General features: G+C 45.8%; 1 protein-coding gene and 1 long non-coding RNA gene across 2 annotated transcripts in view; one reads left to right on the top strand and one right to left on the bottom strand.

Annotated features, from left to right (window-relative positions):
- Positions 1–16,644, bottom strand: part of LOC146351915 (uncharacterized) — a 50,908-nt gene extending 34,264 nt beyond the window's left edge. Inside the window, exon 1 of the long non-coding RNA XR_014787335.1 lies at positions 16,466–16,644. This is a non-coding gene — a long non-coding RNA (uncharacterized LOC146351915). The remainder of the gene's footprint in view (positions 1–16,465) is intronic.
- The window catches only part of RIT2 (Ras like without CAAX 2), a 410,019-nt gene that overhangs the window by 289,908 nt on the left and 100,943 nt on the right, over positions 1–19,168 (top strand). The window lies entirely within an intron of this gene.

Genomic DNA, 19,168 nt, shown 5'->3' with positions numbered 1-19,168 from the left:
GCACTCACCGAACGTGTTTGCGGTGAGTACTTTGGAGCGTGAGCAGGCACGAGTGGGGGGCGAACAAGGACAGCGTCTTGTCGGGCGCAGTTTGGGGGTCATGGGCGGTGGTTGCTCGATGAATTCCCAAACCCTGAACTGCGCTTGACTTTCCAGGTTTAAGTTTCATTACAGCCTCTTTAATCTCCTGATCAGAGATTGAGCAGTCTAGATAGCCAATATGAGAGGGTGAAATTTTCTAACAGAATTGCCTACCTCCAAAAACTGACAAAGTGTCCTATGTCTTTTTGTTTTGGTTGTCACAGCTGTAAGGTTTGAAGTAAACAGCCCCAAAAGCCTTAATTGAGAGCCAGTGTGGTGTAGTGGCAAGAGTGTTGGACTGGGAGCTGGGAGATCCGGGTTCTAGTCCCCACTTGGCCATGGAAGCTCACTGGGTGACTTTGGGCCAGTCACACACTCTCAGCCCAACCTACCTCACAGGGTTGTTGTTGTGAGGATAAAATGGAGAGGAGGAGGATAATGTAAGCCGCCTTGGGTTCCTTGCAAGAGGAATAAAGGCGGGATATAAATGCAATAATAAATAAATAAATAAATAAATAAATGAATGCAGGATTTTAGGCTGAGAGGTCCTGGTGTGTGCACAATGAGACTTAGCCACACCAAATCTCCTGAACATCTTTGGAATGGACTCAGATTTGAGCAGCATTCTGCAAAGTTGAATGTGGAATGAATCAATTTCACTCTCTAGCAAAAGTTTTCAAAAAGGAATCACTTGGTTCTGCTCTTCCCTTCCCTTATTTCCAAGCCAGTGAGTTTAGGATTGGTGTGTAAAACTGATCTTCCCTGTTCAAAACACTTTGGTCTGTGAAAAGTTGCACACAGATGTCAAGTGAGGAAATCCATAGAGCTGCTAATTTGATATCCTCAGTGCTTCAGTAACGGGATAATTTCCTCATCCTGGACTAGTGGCCTATTAAGCCGTCTTTTATGGCACGGTCATAAACTTGAATGGCAGCAAATAGTTAAGGCTAATCAAATGGAAGGCAAAAATCCCATTTGTCTATGAAAGCAAGTGATGAATTGGAACCAGAGGGCTAATTTCGAGGGGGGGAAAATAGAATAAAAAGAGTTTTCTTCCCTCTCTGAAGCAGGGAAGAAGTAAGGTGTTTGCACAGACATAGCTGACAGATCTAAAATTAAATGTCCATGAATTAGAGCAAGAACTTGGAGATGGCTAAACATAAATAAGTCTTTCAAAAATGTAACAGTTTGGTATTTGGGCTTCATGCTGACAGTCTAGTGGATGAGCAGAGGGGACAGCACTTATTGAGCTTAATTTATTTATTTTACTTTATTTATTTACAACATTTGTATACCTCTCCCCACCTAAAACAGATTCCAGAGTGGTGAATATAAGAGGTACATTAGTAAAATAGATAAAAAATCAAGGGAGCAATCCTATGGCCACTAGACAGTGGCTAGATAGCCATTGGATATGTTGTTTTCTGGGAACCGACCTCGGAGCCTGCACTCTGAGGTTGGTTCCTGGAGAACTGACCTCCCTCCACTTCTGCGCTGCTTCCAAGGCAGCGCGGAGAAGCCCCATCCTCCATGCTCTCAAGGGGAGTGCAGAGTGGTTGAAAAGGGGCATAGCTGGGGGCTTTCCGGGGTGGGGAGGGTGGAACTGCCTGTACAACACATCCTATGTGTCGTACAGCAGCCTCCTTCCCTGCTCCATCCTCTCATAGCTAGACAGCCACAATCAGCTGTCTAGCTGAAAAAGCAGGGCAGGAGAACCGCAGAGGGAATGATCCCCTCCATGCTTCTCCTGCCCTACTTTGGATAGGTGGTCGCCTCCAAGTTCAGTGGCCACCTATCTGGATAGGATTGCTCCCTAAAACACCACATTAAAACCAGAATGTCAATATAAACCATGGCTGGTCCTTTAAGGAATGCTTCCTGGAACAGAACTGTTTTCAGGAGGCGCCACAACCAACATAGTGTTGGAACTTGCCTGGCCAACAGGGGCAGGGAGTTCCAGAAAGGGGGCCACCACATTGAAGGCTCTTGTCCTGATGGACTCCAATCGGGCCATAGGTCCATCAGAAATACATTAAGGCTGTAATCCTATATACACTTATCTGGGAGTAACTCTCAGTTTAACTCAATGAGACTTACTTCTGAGTAGATATGTGTAGGATTGCACTGCAATTGGCTGTTTATAGCTCACCTGAGCTTTGCAGATTGAGTATAATCTAAATGCTCATAGAATCAAGCAATATTAGTCCTAAGGAAAACAGGGTTTATTTGAGAGGAAATCCTGTATTTCCAATTCAAGATTGGAAAAAAAATGGGGAATTGAAAGAAACCAAAATTAATAGATTCATCAGCATTGAGCTCTTCAAAGGGAGAGGGAAAGGCTTTATAAGTGTAGTAGAACACATTGGGTAGCATGTTTTTTGTTTGTTTTTTTTCTGATGACCTTCAATTTTGTAGTTTTTATGACAATTCGTAGAAGATACGTAGGTATAGATGATGTAGATGTAGGTATAGCACTCTAGGGACCATGGTTATCTTAAAATGTGTCTCTTTTTGCTTTGTATTTGTTAGAGTTCAGTTTAATTATTTGAAGCAATGTGACTATCTGACGGATCTCCCCCATTCCCAGGTGTGAAGTCAAGTCTGAAATTCAGATCACATCAATGATGTCCAAACAATGGCTTGAGATATGCAATTGACCTAGCTCACAGCTGGTTAGTTTCCAATCCATTAATTCGTAACTCACATTTTTCACTCCATTACTTCACAGTTTGTTGCTTCATAATTTTCTGTCTGTTACAATCAGCTTAGACGTTACACATGAGAGAGGTTAAACAAAGGTCAGATAGGTGTAATTAAGCTATTGGTAGGAAGAAATGGGGTAAAACAGCAGAAAGAGAGATGTTGTTTCTTTCTTCTACCTGTTTAACATTAGAGTAAGGAAGGATGTAAGTATTGCTTTTCTAATTGCAATTCTTCTTCCTCTTCTTGGCTTCTCTTAAAATTCCTCAGATTAATCTCTAATTTGGCCTGGCATTTTGCTTTAGGTGAACTCAGTGGCAATTTAGGGGCCTAGGAAGGCGCCTTATAACAAGTCAGACCATTGGCCCATCTAGCTCAGTATTGTCAACACTGACTGGCAGACACCAGGGTTTCAGGGTGCTTTCACACAGAGGCCACCTAGCACTACCATTCAGAAGGCATTGCGCAGCTTTTTCATCCTCTTTTTCCCCCTCGATGGGCCAACCACAGTAAGAAAGAAGATGGAAGAAGTGACAGGAAAATATGGGAGGGCTATGACTGGAAGATGCCATTGTATGGACCCTGCAAAATTTTGTGAATGTGACCGGGTGATGGCAGGATAAAGGCCTTGCCTGGAAGTACCCTCAGGCAGCCCCCCCCCCCAGGCCTACATGGACGTGCCAGCAATTGAACCACTGCTGTACCACTGAGCAACATCCCTTCCCTAAGTTAGGGAGGTACAGATCATGTTCCTCATACCATCCATGTGTTCTGTTTTGTCTTTTGTTTTGCTATTCTTGTTGAAACATTTTCCTTTCCTCCATTCCTTTGATACTCTGCCAAATAAGGGAACTTCAGATTCACCTTAACATTCCCATTTAGGTGAAATTCTATAGGACCTCAAGATAGATGAGTGGATGGAAAGAAGATTTGACTCACACTGTCTTCTTTGGCATCCTGTTCATAATTGAAACAGAATCGGAAAGGGCCAAAAGTCCAGCCAATCAAGTTCCCTTTCTGATAGCAAACTCACCCATCCCAAGTAACAGATCAACCCACATAGTGTGTACCCATGGTCTTTCAACCTTCCAGTTTCACAGAGATCTACTTCTATAAAGTTCCCTAATGCTTAGAGGCTTACATATATTCTCACCAAAGGATGTTCTTCAATTAAATGCAATCCTCTAATTATTACTTATGGGATTAATGTAGAGTAGATGCTTCCTTACTATAAACAGCAGTGATTGGTGTATTGTGAGGGTGGTTTCTTGTGCTTGAACCATTTTGGAAAAGCATCCTAAAACTGGTACACTTTCAGTGGGTCTTCTATGGCTTTACTCGCTATATTGCCTCCTGGAATAGTTATTTGATGGTGATTTATGGAATTCAAATGAAGAACTCAGAGAGAGAGAGAACTAATAGTCCTTTTTAGAAAAAAAAGTCTACTTCAGACATATATAAAAATAAACATTGTGTAAGAACACAACAACAAAAATCCCTACAGTTCCAGGGTGTGTTACCTTTAGCTAAGTGTGTTTACCTTTACCTAAGGGTGCAAGATCACCGCAGACGGTGACTGTAGCCATGAAATTAAAAGACGCTTGCTCCTTGGGAGGAAAGCTATGGCGAACCTAGACAGCATAGTAAGAAGCAGAGACATCACCTTGCCGACAAAGGTCCGTCTAATCAAAGCTATGGTTTTCCCAGTAGTAATGTATGGCTGTGAGAGCTGGACTATAAGGAAGGCTGAGCGCCGAAGAATTGATGCTTTCGAACTGTGGTGCTGGAGAAGACTCTTACAAGTCCCCTGGACTGCAAGGAGGTCAAATCAGTCCATCCTAAAGGAAATCAACCCTGAGTGCTCATTGGAAGGACAGATACTGAAGCTGAAGCTCAAATATTTTGGCCACCTAATGCGAAGAGAAAACTCTCTGGAAAAGACCCTGATGCTGGGAAAGACTGAAGGCAAAAGGAGAAGGGGACAGCAGAGGATGAGATGGCTAGATAGCATCACCGATGCAATGAATATGAACTTGAGCACTCCGGGAGAGAGCGCAAGACAGGAAGGCCTGGCGTGCTATGGTCCATGGGGTCAGGAAGAGTCCGACATGACTGAACAACTGAACAACAACAACAAAGGGTGCAATCCTATTCAGACAGGCGGCCACCTCCAAATTTGGAGGTGACTGCCTATCCAAAGCAAGGCAGGAGAAGCCTGGAGGGGATCAGTCCCTCCAGGCTTCTCCTGCCCTGCATTTTTGGCTAGAAAGCCAATTGCAGCTGTTGAGCCACAGGAGGGCTGAGTGCGGGATGAGGCTGCCAGATGACACATAAGATGTGTCATACAAGCATTTCCGCCATCCCCACCCCAGAATGCCCCCTGGAATGCCCTTTTTTGGCCGCTCCTCACTCCTCTTGTGAGGATGGGGCTGTTCCGCGCTGCCTCTAAGGCAGTGTGGAAGTGGGGAGAGGTCTGTTCCTGGAAAACCAGATATCCTATAGCCATCTAGCCACTGTCTAATAGCCATAGGATTGCTCCCTCCATAAATCTAAATATTAAAGAAAGCAAGGTTAGGAAAATATAGCTGTTATTCCTCTCAGTGTGTGCATGCATGCATGTTGAATCTTCAATTAAATTATGATATTAAGTTGGCTGCAATGAGAGTCCATTAAAGATTTAGTTACCTTCTATAGTGAACATTAAGAAGCTATTACTCAAATTCTATTTAAACAGTTAAAAGGAATTAAAATGTATAGGAAAGATCATTACATATCACGAGCTAATTTTCCAACACAAGCTTAGCGACTGATAGATTGCTTAAGCCTCTCCAAGGTTTTAGTTTCCCACTCAATAATTCAGAGGCAAGAGCAGGGGGTTATGTTGATTTATAATTTGTTACCATCAGTCTCTCTTGTGGAGGGAGAAAGCCGTGCTACAGTAATAGGCCTTATTTCACACTTGTTATTTGAAGTCAAGCTCTTCCTACTTCAAACTTGATAACTATCAGAGAGGAAATGACATCAGTTCACCAAAGGTCAGACTGCTTGCATTCACCATGATTTTTGCTTCCAGAACAAAAAGGGGGAGACTATTCTTCCATTTTGATTTGGCCATAATATAAGCAGGTGTCTGTTTCTGTTTCTAATTACTTTGCAGCACACACCCTTGTTTTGTTTGGGTTGGCAGGAAGACATGTTGTTAACAGGTTTCCAGTGTCATTCCTTGTTCCTTGAAGTAGCTTCTCTTTAGGAAGCAAGTGAGTAGGGATACGGGGAAAATTTGTTTGGTTAGAACTGACCTAATTTTACATTTTCAAATGGATATACGAACTGAAACCGAAATTTGAACTTCTCAGAATTCTGCAAAAGAGTTATCAAATAATAAAAAGCATGCATAATTGAGTATATTCAGGGAAAGTGCACATAGAAATGCATGTATTGTTGAAAATAATGGTTAAAAAAGTTATTTTTAAAAAAAAATGCTTGCCAAAATGTGTATATTAGATACAATTCTATACAAAATTGCCTGTATTAGAAGAAACACAGCAGAGATGAATATATATTTTAATGCCAACCTAAAAAAAAGAATCAACCTTCAGGACAAATCAAACACAAGATTAGAAAAATCTCAATGTTTGGAACAAGTTGAACTGAAGTGCTGAAAACTGAGAAATCGAGAGAAACCAAACCAAAATTGACAAATTTGTCCATCTCCAAGAGTGATTGGCTCCTTCAACATGCTGAATACATTTAACTAGGGATGTCAGAGAATTCCGCCATGGATCTCGGTGAAGCCGAATGCCAGTGCATTCGGCCCCCCGAAATCCATGGTGGAACAAAGCCCCCCCGCCCTCCACCCAGTGAAAGACGTGTGAAACAGGACACCTACCTGCTGCCATTTGCGTTGACTTGCGAATGGTGGCCGCGTCCACAGCCACCATTCGCTTCATCACTATAGCCATGATAGGCTATGTAAATACTTACGTAGCCTATCACAGCTAGGTAAATACTTGGCGTAAATATGAAATGGCATAAATACTTACACCATTTGCGTCCCTGCAGAAGCCGTGATAGGTTGCCTAAGTATTTACATAGCCTATCATGGCAAAAAAAAGGGAACGCAAATGGCGGCGGCTACGGCGGCTGCCATTTGCGTTCCTTTTGGGGGGGGCCATGATAGCTTACGTAAATATTTACGTAGGCTATTACAGCAAAAGAGAGGGGTGCAAATGGCGTAGTGGCCACTATTTGCATTCCCTTTTTTTTTTCTTGCCATAATAGGCTACGTAAAGATTTACATAACCTATCACGGCAAAAAAAAAAAAGGGAATGCAAATGGCGGCCGCTGTAGCCGCCACCATTTGCGTTCGCTGTTTTGTTTTTTTGCTAAAAGTATTTATCTAAGTATTTAGTTAGGTATTTAACTAAGTTGCCTAAGTATTTACGTAGCCTATCATGGCAAAATACAGGGACGCAAATGGCAGCGGCTACAGCAGCCGCTATTTGCATCCCTGCAGGCTGCCCAGCGGCCAGATGTCCGGCTGTGGGCAGCCCCGGCCATCGGCTCTGTGGAATCTCTGCAAAGCAGAGCCAGCCAGAAAGAATTTCGTGGGGAGGGACGGAGCGCCTCCCCCCCACCATGAATGTCACCCTTCAAAAAGGTAAGTGACTTTTGTACATCCCTACATTTAACCTTCACCTTAAACAAAGGATCAGCAACTGAAAGCTCCTTGGGTTCATCTAGAGGTGTCCAGCTCCTCTAGTGTACTTGGCTATTTGTGGCCACTGCGGGCGGGCTCGGCTGGAGGCTCCATGGGCTTGCTGTGGAGCGGAGTCAGCCAGGGAGGATTCCAGGGGGGAGGGACGGACCGCCTCCCGCCCCAGTGGATGGCCCCACCCAGAATGGGGTAACTAATTTGTACACCCCTATAGAGATGTGACTGAAGGGTTGCCTGCACTCATAAAGCCCACTGACTGGTACCCCTTTCTTCTCATCCATGTGGGAACAAATGATACTGCCAAGCAGAGCTACAAAGAAATCACCTCAGACTTTGAAGCTTTGGGAAGGAAACTCAAGAACTTTGGGGTCAAGATAGTTTTCTCATCCATCCTTCCAGTAGTTAGAAGAGGGATCGAAAGGGGGAAAAAAAAATACTCCGGGTGAATGACTGGCTATGAAGGTGGTGCTGGCATGAGAGATTTGGATTCTGGGACCACGGGCTATACTTCCTGGAAGATGGGCTGTTGGCAAGGGTTGCACCTCACAAAGGATGGGAAGAATGTGTTTGGCCACAGCATGAAGAACTTCATCAGGAGGGCTTTAAACTGAATGCTGTGGGGAAGGGAGACATGAAGTTGGGGGTAACAATGGACGTAGGCTCATGCACCACAACGAGAGAACAGCTCTAATTGCACCCAATAATAGTCTACACAAACATGTAGGAAGAAAGCCAGACCATGAAGCGCATGGCTTTCAACATCTATATACTAATGCCCAGAGTATGGGAAACAAACAGAACAAACTTGAACTCTTAATACAAGAGGGAAATTATGACTTCATAGGTGTAACTGAGACTTGGTGGGATGACTCTCATGACTGGAATACAGCAATTGAAGGATATAACTTGTTGAAAAAGAACAGGAGGAACAGAAAGGGAGGCGGGGTTGCACTGTATGTCAAAAATACATATCTCTGCACAGAAATACAGGAGGAGGAGCTTGGTAGACCCATCAAGAGAATCTGGGTTAAAATAAAAGCAGCAAAGAATAAAAGGAACATGGTGGTCAGAGTCTACTACCAGCCACCCAATCAAGACGAGGATGAAACTTTTGAAAAGCAAATAGCCAATGTTCCAAGGAAGCATGATGTAGCAGTAATGGGGGACTTCAATTTCAGCAATATTTGTTGGGAGACAAATTCTGCAAAACATGGCCCCTCCAGGAACTTCCTGACTTGTGTAGTGGATATCTTCCTCCTACAGAAACTAGAAGAAGGAACTAGAGGAGCGGCTATCCTTGATTTGATCCTGACCAACAGAGATGACTTAGTGGATAAAGTAGCAGTTACAGGAACTCTGGGGGAAAGCGACCATGTTATACTTGAGTTCTTGGTTCTAAATGAAGCAAAAGCCAAGTGTAGCCAAACGCGTACCTTGGATTTTAGGAAAGCTGATTTTAATAAACTCAGAACAAGGATAAGCAAGGTCCCATGACAAGTGACTCTAACAAGAAAAGGAGTCCAAGATGGGTGGGAGCTTTTAAAAAAGGAAATTCTAAAGGCACAATACAACGACAATTACAGACAATTCCAACAAGAAAAAAAGGTGGAAGATAACAGGAGAAGCCAATGTGGCATCACAAAAATCTTAGAGATGACCTGAAAACAAAAAAAATGACACATATAGGAAGTGGAAAGAAGGCCAAGCAACAAAGGAAGAGTACAGGTAGGTAGCACAGAATTGCAGGGATGGCATCAGGAAGGCTAAAGCTGAGAATGAGCTGCGGTTAGGGATGTCAGAGAATTTCGCCACGAATCTCAGGGAGGCTGAATGCCAGCGCATTCGGCCCCCCGAAATTGGTGGCGAGACGGTCTGCCCCCCTACCCCCCCCCGGGACAGGACTTACCTTCAGCGAATCTCCCTGGCGGCGGCGGCGGCAGTTCGGCGGCAGTTCGGCGGCGGCGGCCAGTCTTCCAACTGGCTGCTGCCGCTGCCATTTTCAAGTTAAAAAACAAAACAAAACACATGATAAGCTACGTAAAGATTTACGTAGCCTATCATGGCTAGATTTTTAAAAAATACCGTGATAGGCTACGTAAATGTTTACGTAGCCTATCACGGCTGAGTTAAAAAACAAACAAACGCGCGTACGCAAATGGCGGCGCCCATGGGCGCCGCCATTTGCGTTCTTTATTTTGGCACGTCTAGTCTACATAAACATTTATGTAGACTACGGCGAAAATAAGGGGAATGCAAATAGCGTAGCGTCTACACTATTTGCGTTCCCCTTATTTTCGCCGTAGTCTACGTAAATGTTTACGTAGACTAGACGTGCCAAAATAAGGAACGCAAATGACGGCACCCATGGGCGCCGCCATTTGCGTACGCGCAGTTGTTGTTTTTTTAACTCAGCCGTGATAGGCTACGTAAACATTTACGTAGCCTATCATGGCTGACTGCAGAGACGCAAATGGCGGCGGCTACAGCCGCCGCCATTTGCAGACCCGGCCGGCCAGGATTCGCAGCGGGAGGGACGGGGCGCCTCCCCCCGGTCAGAATTTCGGGGGGAGGGACGGAGCGCTTCCCCCCCATCGCAAATCAAATTTCGTAAAAGGTAAGTGACTTTTGTACATCCCTAGGCTGTGGTTAGGGATGTCAGAGAATTCCATCATGGATCTCAGTGAGGCCAAATGCCAGTGTATTCGGCCCCCCAAAATCTGTGGCGGAACGAAGCCCCCCGCCCCACCACCCCGCGAAAGGTGTGCAAAACAGAGCACTTAACTGGTGCCTTGCTTTGCGAACAGCAGCCACGTCTGCCATTTACGTCCCTGTGGAGGCCGTGATAGGCTATGTAAATATTTAAAATAGGGGATGCAAATGGCAGTGGCTATGGCGGTGAAAGACAGGGGTGCAAATGGCACATTTGTGTCCGCAGGCTCCACACGCCTGCGACTGCACCCAGCTGGCGGCTCCGCGGAGTTGCCACAGAGCGGAGCTGGCCGGGTTAGGATTTCGGAGGAAGGTGCAGAGCGCCTCCCGCCCACCCCCTTCAAAAATGTAAGTGACCTTCGCACATCCCTAGCTGCAGTTAGCAAGGGATGCTAAAAGCAACAAAAAAGCTTTCTTCAGCTATGTGCATAGTAAAAGACAGAGGAAAAAAGTGGTGGTTCAGCTATTAAAAAAGGATGGCAAAATGATAACAGATGACAAAAAAAAAGGCAGAAGTGCTCAATTCCTACTTTGGCTCGGTCTTCTCCCAAAACAGGTTCTATGACCCCCCTGGCAAAGGCAAAGTACAGACTGAAGGGGCAGGATTGCAGCTTGAGATTGATAGGCAGATGATAAAGCAATCCATCTGTAACCATCTTGAAAACAATGCAGCGATTACTCAAAGCCAACATGGATTTGTCAAGAACAAATCCTGCCAGATGAATCTGATCTCATTTTTGGATCAGGTCACCTCCCTTGTGGACTGTGGGAATGCTGTAGTCATAATATACCTCAAGTTCAGCAAAGCTTTCAACAAAGTGCCGCATGATATCTTGATGAGCAGACTAGCTCAAAGTGGGCTAGATGAAACAACGATCCGATGGATCCACAGAACCTACAGAATCGGACTCAAAGACTGCTTATCAATGGGATCTTCTCATACTGGGGAGAGGTAACAAGAGGGGTACCGCAGGGCTCAGTCCAGGGCCCAGGGCTCTTCAACATTTTTATTAATGACTTGGATGAGGAGGTGCAGGGGATGCTGATCAAATTTGCAGATGACACAAAATTGGGCAGGATAGGTAATACCTTGGAAGACAGAAACAAAATTCAAAGTGATTGTGATAGACCAGAGTACTGGGCAGAAAACAACAGAATGACATTTAACAGGGATAAATGCCAAGTTCCACACCTAGTAAAAATAAACCAAATGCACAGTTACAAGATGGGGGATACGTGGCTCAACAACTCTACAAGCGAGAAGGATCTTGGAATTGTTGTTGATCACAAGCTGAATATGAGCCAACAATGTGATGTGGCTGCAAAAAATGCAAATGCTACTTTGGGCTGCATTAATAGAAGCATAGCTTCCAAATCCTGACTAGTACTAGTTCCCCTCTACTCAGCACTGGTTAGGCCTCTTCTGGAGTACTGTGTCCAGTTCTGGGCACCGCACTTGAAGAAAGATGCAGACAAGCTGGAGAGGGTTCAGAGGAGGGCAACGAAGATGATCAGGAGACTGGAAACAAAGCCCTATGAAGAGGTACTGAAAGAACTGAGCATGTTTAGCTTTGAGAAGAGAAGACTGAGGGGAGATAGGACAGCGTTCTTCAAGTACTTGAAAGGCTGTCACAGAGAGGAAGGCCAGGATCTCATCTCAATCATCCCAGAAAGCAGGACACAGAATAATGGGCTCAAGTGACAGGAAGCCAGGTTCCAGCTGAACATCAGGAGAAAATTCCTGACTGTTAGAGCAATAGGGCGATGGAACCAATGACCTCGGGAAGTAGTGGGCTCTCCCACACTGGAGGCATTCAAGATGAGGCTGGACAGCCATCTTTTGGGGATGCTCTGACTTGGATTCCTGCATCAAGCAGGCGGTTGGATCTGATGGCCTTGTAGACCCCTTCCAGCCCTACTATTCTATGATTCTTTGTACACCTCTGTGTGTGTACACCTCTGTGTGTGTGTACACACACACATACACACACAGACAGACAGAGAGAGAGAGAGAGAGAGAGAGAGAGAGTTATATTTTAAGCTATTTACTGGATTGAAGATTGGGATATCAAATGCTGTAAAGAAGAGTTATTTACTTAAAATTTATTTATGGGATACATTAACACACAACACAGTGATGGCTACATACCAGTGATTAAAAAGGGATACACTCTTGCCTCCATACTCTGTAAGTTTCTCACCAATAGGACCGTGCTGATTTTTTTTTTAACCTATTCACTTTTTACTATTCATTGGTGGGGTAGGGAAGGGAGGGAAAGGGTTGAAAGCAATTGCACCTGAGAATTTCTGGAGAAATTTTCTATCTTATCTTACTGGTTTATCTTACTGTAAGGAGTTAGTGGAGGTGGTGGTGTGCCCACCCTTTAATTTACCAGTTTTATTCCATTTTCGCATTGCAGTCTCTTCAGCTGCTTGAGATTTCCAAAAAAACCTTTAGAGGACTTAACCAGGAATTCTTCATTTGCAGCTTTCTGGCCTGTTCACTGCTTGAAAGCTGAGCTAGGAGTTCTTCTTCTTCTTCTTCTGACTTTTAACAACAATCACAACTCCCTCAGCTTCCAGGGCCTTAGCAGGCAGAAGCACTGGAAAGTTGCAAGGGAGGAAGTCCTGGTTAAGACCTCTAGGGCACTTCCCAGGAAGCACAAACAGCTGGAGAGGCTGCAAGGAGAGATTGGGATCAAAGTTGTAAAATAAAGAGCACACACATAAATAAAGAGCATAAATACACCTGCCTTAGCCACTTCCTTACAGGAAGGTAAGCCTTGAAGCCCTGCATCCTGAGAAATTTCTCAGAAATTCTTGATGTCCCTGCCCAAGAGATGGAAAAATGATGGTCTCTTTCGCAGGGAAACCAAGAGGTTGTGAGAGGGCTGTTGGCACAAATAATGCTGGGCAAAATCATGATTCCCTGATCCAAGAAAGACATCTTGTCATTTAGCCTAGTAAGATGAAAGGCAGCTGTATTTATTTGGCAACTTTCCCTCAAAGTTATCTTGTCTTCCAGTGCATTCAAATACAAAAGGTTCTTAACCTGGCACATCAGAAAAGATGGAGCAAGCTAATGGGATTTTCAATTTGCTTTTCAGTCTTGCTCTCTTTTTTCCACATTATGTGGTTAAATAATTGAAAAAAACTTTTGCACATTACAAATCCCAATGAAGCCCCTGTACACAATAATCAGTTAATTATTCAAAGCCTTCCACCAGCGTTATCGTCAATACAGTAATTGGAATTTCTTTGGCACTCTTTCAGCGTTCAGTGATTATTTTTCAGAAAGGAAGGAGAATGCAGTCAGCCAGCTAGATGTGTCAGGGACATACCCCCCCTTTTCGAAAATAATAGGTGAGGGGATGACCAGCTGGAACTCCATAAAAGATTTCACAGGAGCTGAAAACACCAAGGATTCAGAATCATGTTATCTACATTTCACTTGCCAAAATAACTTGTTCTTGTAACGCCACTTCTCTCTTATCCATGCCCATTTAGCACCACCCCTCCCATTCTTGGCCAGACATCCATCTTTAAAGAACAAGATAGGAAATAATATTGGGAGACAGTAAGGTGTAGTGGTTAGAGTGCTGGAACAGAAAGACCTGGATTCAAATTCCCACTCAGTCATAAAGCTCATTTGATGACCTTGAGCCAGTCACCATTTCTTAGCCTAACCTTACCTCACAGGATTGTTGTAAGAACAATGAAGGGAACCTCATGTACAAGGAGGGAAACTTATGTATGTTGTCTCAAATTCCTTAGAAAAAGGATGAGATATAAAAGTAACAAAGTAGTTGCATAATAAATCAAAATACCTCTAAGAACATATAGAACTAGGGATGGACAGGTGTCTGGGTTCTCAGGCCACTGCCAAGCTCCTGCCCCCACTTGCACTCTCCAGGACCTGCAATTACAGGTCATATGCTCTAATCTTGCATATATGAGCCATTCACGTTGCCATGGTGCTCATGGATAGGTCCCAGGGGAGCGCTGGTGGCTCAGCGACAGGGATGGCGCAGAATTTCTCCCCGAAACTTCGGGGCGCCGAGCGCCAACGTGTTCGGCCCCCCGAACAAGTTTTGGGGAGAAATTCTCTACACCCCCCCTGCCCCCCGCACCCCCCCCCAGAACGGGACTTACCTTTGCCGAATGTCCCTCCCGGCGGCGGGTCCAGCCGGCGGTTCGGCGGGTGTTCGTCAGGGGCGGGGGCGGCAGCCGATCTTCCGACTGGCTGCTGCCGCCGCCATTGCAATAAAAGAAAAAAAAAACGCCCCCGTGATAGGCTACGTGACGATTAACGTAGCCTATCACGGCTAGATCCACAAAGTCAGCCATGATAGGCTACGTAAATCGTCACTTAGCCTATCACGGGTGACTTTAAAAAAAAAAAAAAAGCACGTACGGATAATGGCGGCCCCCATAGGGAGCCGCCATTCGCGTTCCTTATTTGGTCGCTGTAGTCTACGTAAATGTTTACGTAGGCTACGGTGAAAATAAGGGCAACTTAGCCTATCACGGGTGACTTTAAAAAAAAAAAAAGCACGTACGGATAATGGCGGCCCCCATAGGGAGCCGCCATTCGCGTTCCTTATTTGGTCGCTGTAGTCTACGTAAACATTTACGTAGACTACAGTGACCAAATAAGGAATGCGAATGGCGGCTCCCTATGGGGGCCGCCATTTGCGTACGCACTTTTTTTTTTTAAAGTCACCCGTGATAGGCTACGTGGCGATTTACGTAGCCTATCACGGCTGACTTTGCAGATCTAGCCGTGATAGGCTACGTTAATCATCACGTAGCCTATCACGGCGGCGTTTTTTTTTTTTAACTGCTTAGTTCGTGGCCAAGTGAGGCGGGAAGCCTCCCCCCCCAGCCTGAATTTCGGCCGGGTGAGGCGGGAAGCCTCCCCCCCCCGGCCTGAACTTCGTGGAGGGAGCAACGAAGCGCCTCCCCCCCACCGCGGGAAATCTTCGAGGACAGGTAAGTGACTTTCATCCACCCCTACTCAGCGAACACAGGGGAGTCAAGCAGGGTCAGGGGCTCAGTAGGCATGGCTCAGGGGTGCAGGCAGAGGAGGGTCCTCCAAACTCCTGGACTGAGTAGGGCGCCTGCGCCATCCCCACCCAGACAGGGCCCAGCCCCTCGCTTTTGAGAACATAAGTGAGGCCTACACCTGCCTCAATAACAATATGATGCGGCTGCAAAAAAGGCAAATGCTCTTTTGGGCTATTATGATTAATAGAATCATAGCTTCCAAATCCTGGGAAGTACCAGTTCCCCTCTACTCAGCACTGGTTAGGCCTCATCTGGAGTACTGTGTCCAGTTCTAGGCACCACATTTTAGGAAGGATGCAGACAAACTGGAGAGGGTTCAGAGGAGGGCAACAAAGATGATGAGGGGACTGGAAACCAAGCCCTGTGAAGAGAGACTGAAAGAACTGGGCATGTTTAGCCTTGAGGAGAGAAGACTGAGGGAAGATAGGATAGCGCTCTTCAAGTACTTATAGACTCATAGAATCATAGAATAGTAGGGCTGGAAGGGGCCTACAAGGCCATCGAGTCCAACCCCCTGCTCAAAGCAGGAATCCAAATCAGAGCATCCCTGACAGATGGCTATCCAGCCTCATCTCTTGAATGCCTCCAGTGTGGGAGAGCCCACCACCTCCCCAGGGAATTGGTTCCATTGTCATATTGCTCTAAAACAGTCAGGAAGTTTTTCCTGATGTTCAGCTGGAACCTGGCTTCCTGTAACTTGAGCCCATTATTCTGTGTCCTGCACTCTGGGATGATCAAGAAGAGATCCTGGCCTTCTTCTCTGTGACAAGCTTTCAAGTACTTGAAGAGTGTTATCATATCTCCCCTCAGTCTTCTCTTCTCAAGGCTAAACATGTCCAGTTCTTTCAGTCTCTATTCATAGGGCTTGGTTTCCACTCTCCTCTGATCATCTTTGTTGCCCTCCTGAACCCTCTCCAGTTTGTCTGCATCCTTCTTAAAGTGTGGTGCCCAGAACTGGACACAGTACTCCAGATGAGGACTAACCAGTGCTGATTAGAGGGGAACTAGTACTTCCCGGGATTTAGAAGCTATGCTTCTATTAATGCAGCCCAAAATAGCATTTGCCTTTTTTGCAGCCACATCACATTGTTGCCTTATATTCAGCTTGTGATTGACAACAATTCCAAGATCTTTCTTGCTTGTAGTGTGGTTGAGCTACGTATCCCTAGGGGTGGACGAAAGTCACTTACCTTTTCTCGCAGCTTGTTCGCTGTGGGGGGGAGCGCTTCGCTGCTCCCCCCGGGAAGTTCAGGCCGGGGGGAGAGGCTTCCCGCCTCGCCCAGCCGAAATTCAGGCTGGGGAGGAGGCTTCCTGCCTCGCCTGGCCGAAATTCAGGCCGGGGAGGAGGCGCCACGCCTCGCCCGGCCACGAACGCGGAAGTAAAAAAAAACACAAAAAACCGCCCCCTGATAGGCTACGTGACGATTCACGTAGCCTATCATGGCTAGATCTGCAAAGTCAGCCGTGATAGGCTACATAAATCATCACGTAGCCTATCACGGGTGACTTTAAAAAAAAACAAAAAGCGCGTACGCGAATGGCGGCCCCCATAGGGAGCCGCCATTCGCGTTCCTTATTTAGTTGCTGTAGTCTACATAAATCTTTACGTAGACTACGGCGAAAATAAGGGCAACGCAAATAGCATTGCCCTTATTTTCGCCGTAGTCTACGTAAACATTTACGTAGACTACAGCCACCAAATAAGGAATGGGAATGGCGGCTTCTTATGGGGGCCGCCATTATCCATACACACTTTTTTTTTTTTAAGTCACCCGTGATAGGCTACGTGACGATTCACGTAGCCTATCACGGCTGACTTTGCAAATCTAGCCGTGATAGGCTACGTGAATAGTCACGTAGCCTATCAGGGGATTTTTTATTTTATTTTATTACAATGGCGGGGGCGGCAGCCGGTCGAAAGACCGGCTGCCGCTCCCGCTCCGCTCGAACACCCGACAAACCGCCAGCCGGACCCGCCGCCGGGAGGGACATTCAGGGAACGTAAGTCCTGTCCCGGGGGGGGCGGGGGGCCGGGGGGGCGGAGGATTTCTCCCCGAAACTTGTTCGGGGGGCCGAACATGTTGGCGCTCGGCCCCCTGAAGTTTCGGGGAGAAATTCTCCGCCATCCCTACGTATCCCCCATCTTGTAACTGTGCCTTTGGTTTCTTTTTCCTAGGTGCAGAACGTGGCATTTATCCCTTTTAAATGTCATTATGTTGTTTTCTGCCCAGTGCTCCAGTCTATCCAGATCACTTTGAATTTTGTTTCTGTCTTCCAAAGTATTAGCTATCCCGACCAATTTTGTGTCATCTGCAAATTTGATCAGCATTCCCTGCACCTCCTCCTCCAAGTCATTAATAAAAATGTTGAAGAGCACTGGGCCCAGGACTTAGCCCTGCGGTACCCCACTCGTTACCTCTCCCCAGTTTGGGAAGGTCCCATTGATAAGCACTCTTTGAGTCCGATTCTGTAGCCAACTGTGGATCCAGCGGATCGTAGTTTCATCTAGCCCACTTTCAGCTAGTTTGCTTGAAAGGCTGTCACAGAGAGGAAGGCCAGGATCTCTTCTCGCTCATCCCAGAGTGCAGGACACGGAATAATGGGCTCAAGTTACAGGAAGCCAGATTCCTGTAACTTGAAAACCTTCCTGACTGTTAGAGCAACACAACAATGGAACCAATGACCTAGGGAGGTAGTGGGCTCTCCCACATTGGAGGCATTCAAGACAAGGCTGGACAGCCATCTGTCAGGGATGCTCTGACTTGGATTCCTGCAGTGAGCAGGGGGTTGGACTCGATGACCTTGTTGGCCCCTTCCAACCCTACTATGCTATGATTCTATGCCTCCCCAAAGCATTCTGAAAACAACCTGCTGCCAACCCCTTGTAAAACAATTGCAAAGTACTGTACATTTTATAATGGAAGCTGCATGAAGCACATAAACAAAGCCTAAATTAGATAATGGCCTAAATACCAGCCCAAGCATCCTCTGGAAGCATGTATAATTAGGCCATGCCAGGGAGAACCAATCAGCTGTTTGGGGTGGAGCCATGCTGGAGCTGACAAAAAATAGGCCACCTCTTTGGTCCCCTACTCAGTTGCTTTGAGGCCTCTGTGTGCAGGCCCCTGTTTCCTAAGCAAACTAGGGGCATTGTGTGTTTTCTCAGTTACAGATGAGCAGTTTTTTGGTATGTTCCTCTATAATTAATACCGTCAATATTTCAGAACCATCATTTGAGGCAATTGTGTTCATTAAATAAGGGCGGGGGGAGCCAGCCAGCCAGCCACCCAAATATGAAGTGAGGCATCTCTTTAATATTTCATGGCCCTCTTTCACAATGGTAATAAGAAAGCTTGAAGCTTTTCTCTATTGAATGAATGAGAGAGAGAGAGAGAGAGAGAGAGAGAGAGGAGAAAAGCCTTATATAATTGATAGAAATTACAATTATACCCGATGTTTAAAAATACTGACGCAAAGACTGAATGGAAGAAATGTATTCAAATATTATAATAGGATTGCCAGAAGTAAGGTTGCCAAAGCAATTTGTGGGTGAAAGGGCGGGGAGGAGAAAGAGTCGAGACACAAGTAGTTGATATAAACTTTGGGCCACATTTATTGACAATGCTCTGATTTGCGAAAGGGAAACTAAGCGGGCATGTTCTCTAAGCCAGAGTAACCTTGCATTGTACTGGTTGACTTTGAGACATTTGATGCCCATAGAGTGGCATCTTTGATCACCACCCCTCAGGACTCTCCAGTTTTCAGACAGAGAAAACTGTCACACATATCCCTTGGGCCACAAAACTCTTGAGTGGGGGAGGAGAGTTGGCCTCAAAGATAATCCCGATCTTCCATCTGGGGTCGCAAAACCCTGAGCTGGAAGCTTCAGGCCT

This window comes from Heloderma suspectum, chromosome 2, assembly GCF_057233095.1.
Source record: "Heloderma suspectum isolate Gila_16-S chromosome 2, 16-S_ref, whole genome shotgun sequence".
NCBI classification, from domain to species: Eukaryota; Metazoa; Chordata; class Lepidosauria; order Squamata; family Helodermatidae; genus Heloderma; species Heloderma suspectum.
This window is presented reverse-complemented; position numbering and strand designations above follow the sequence as displayed.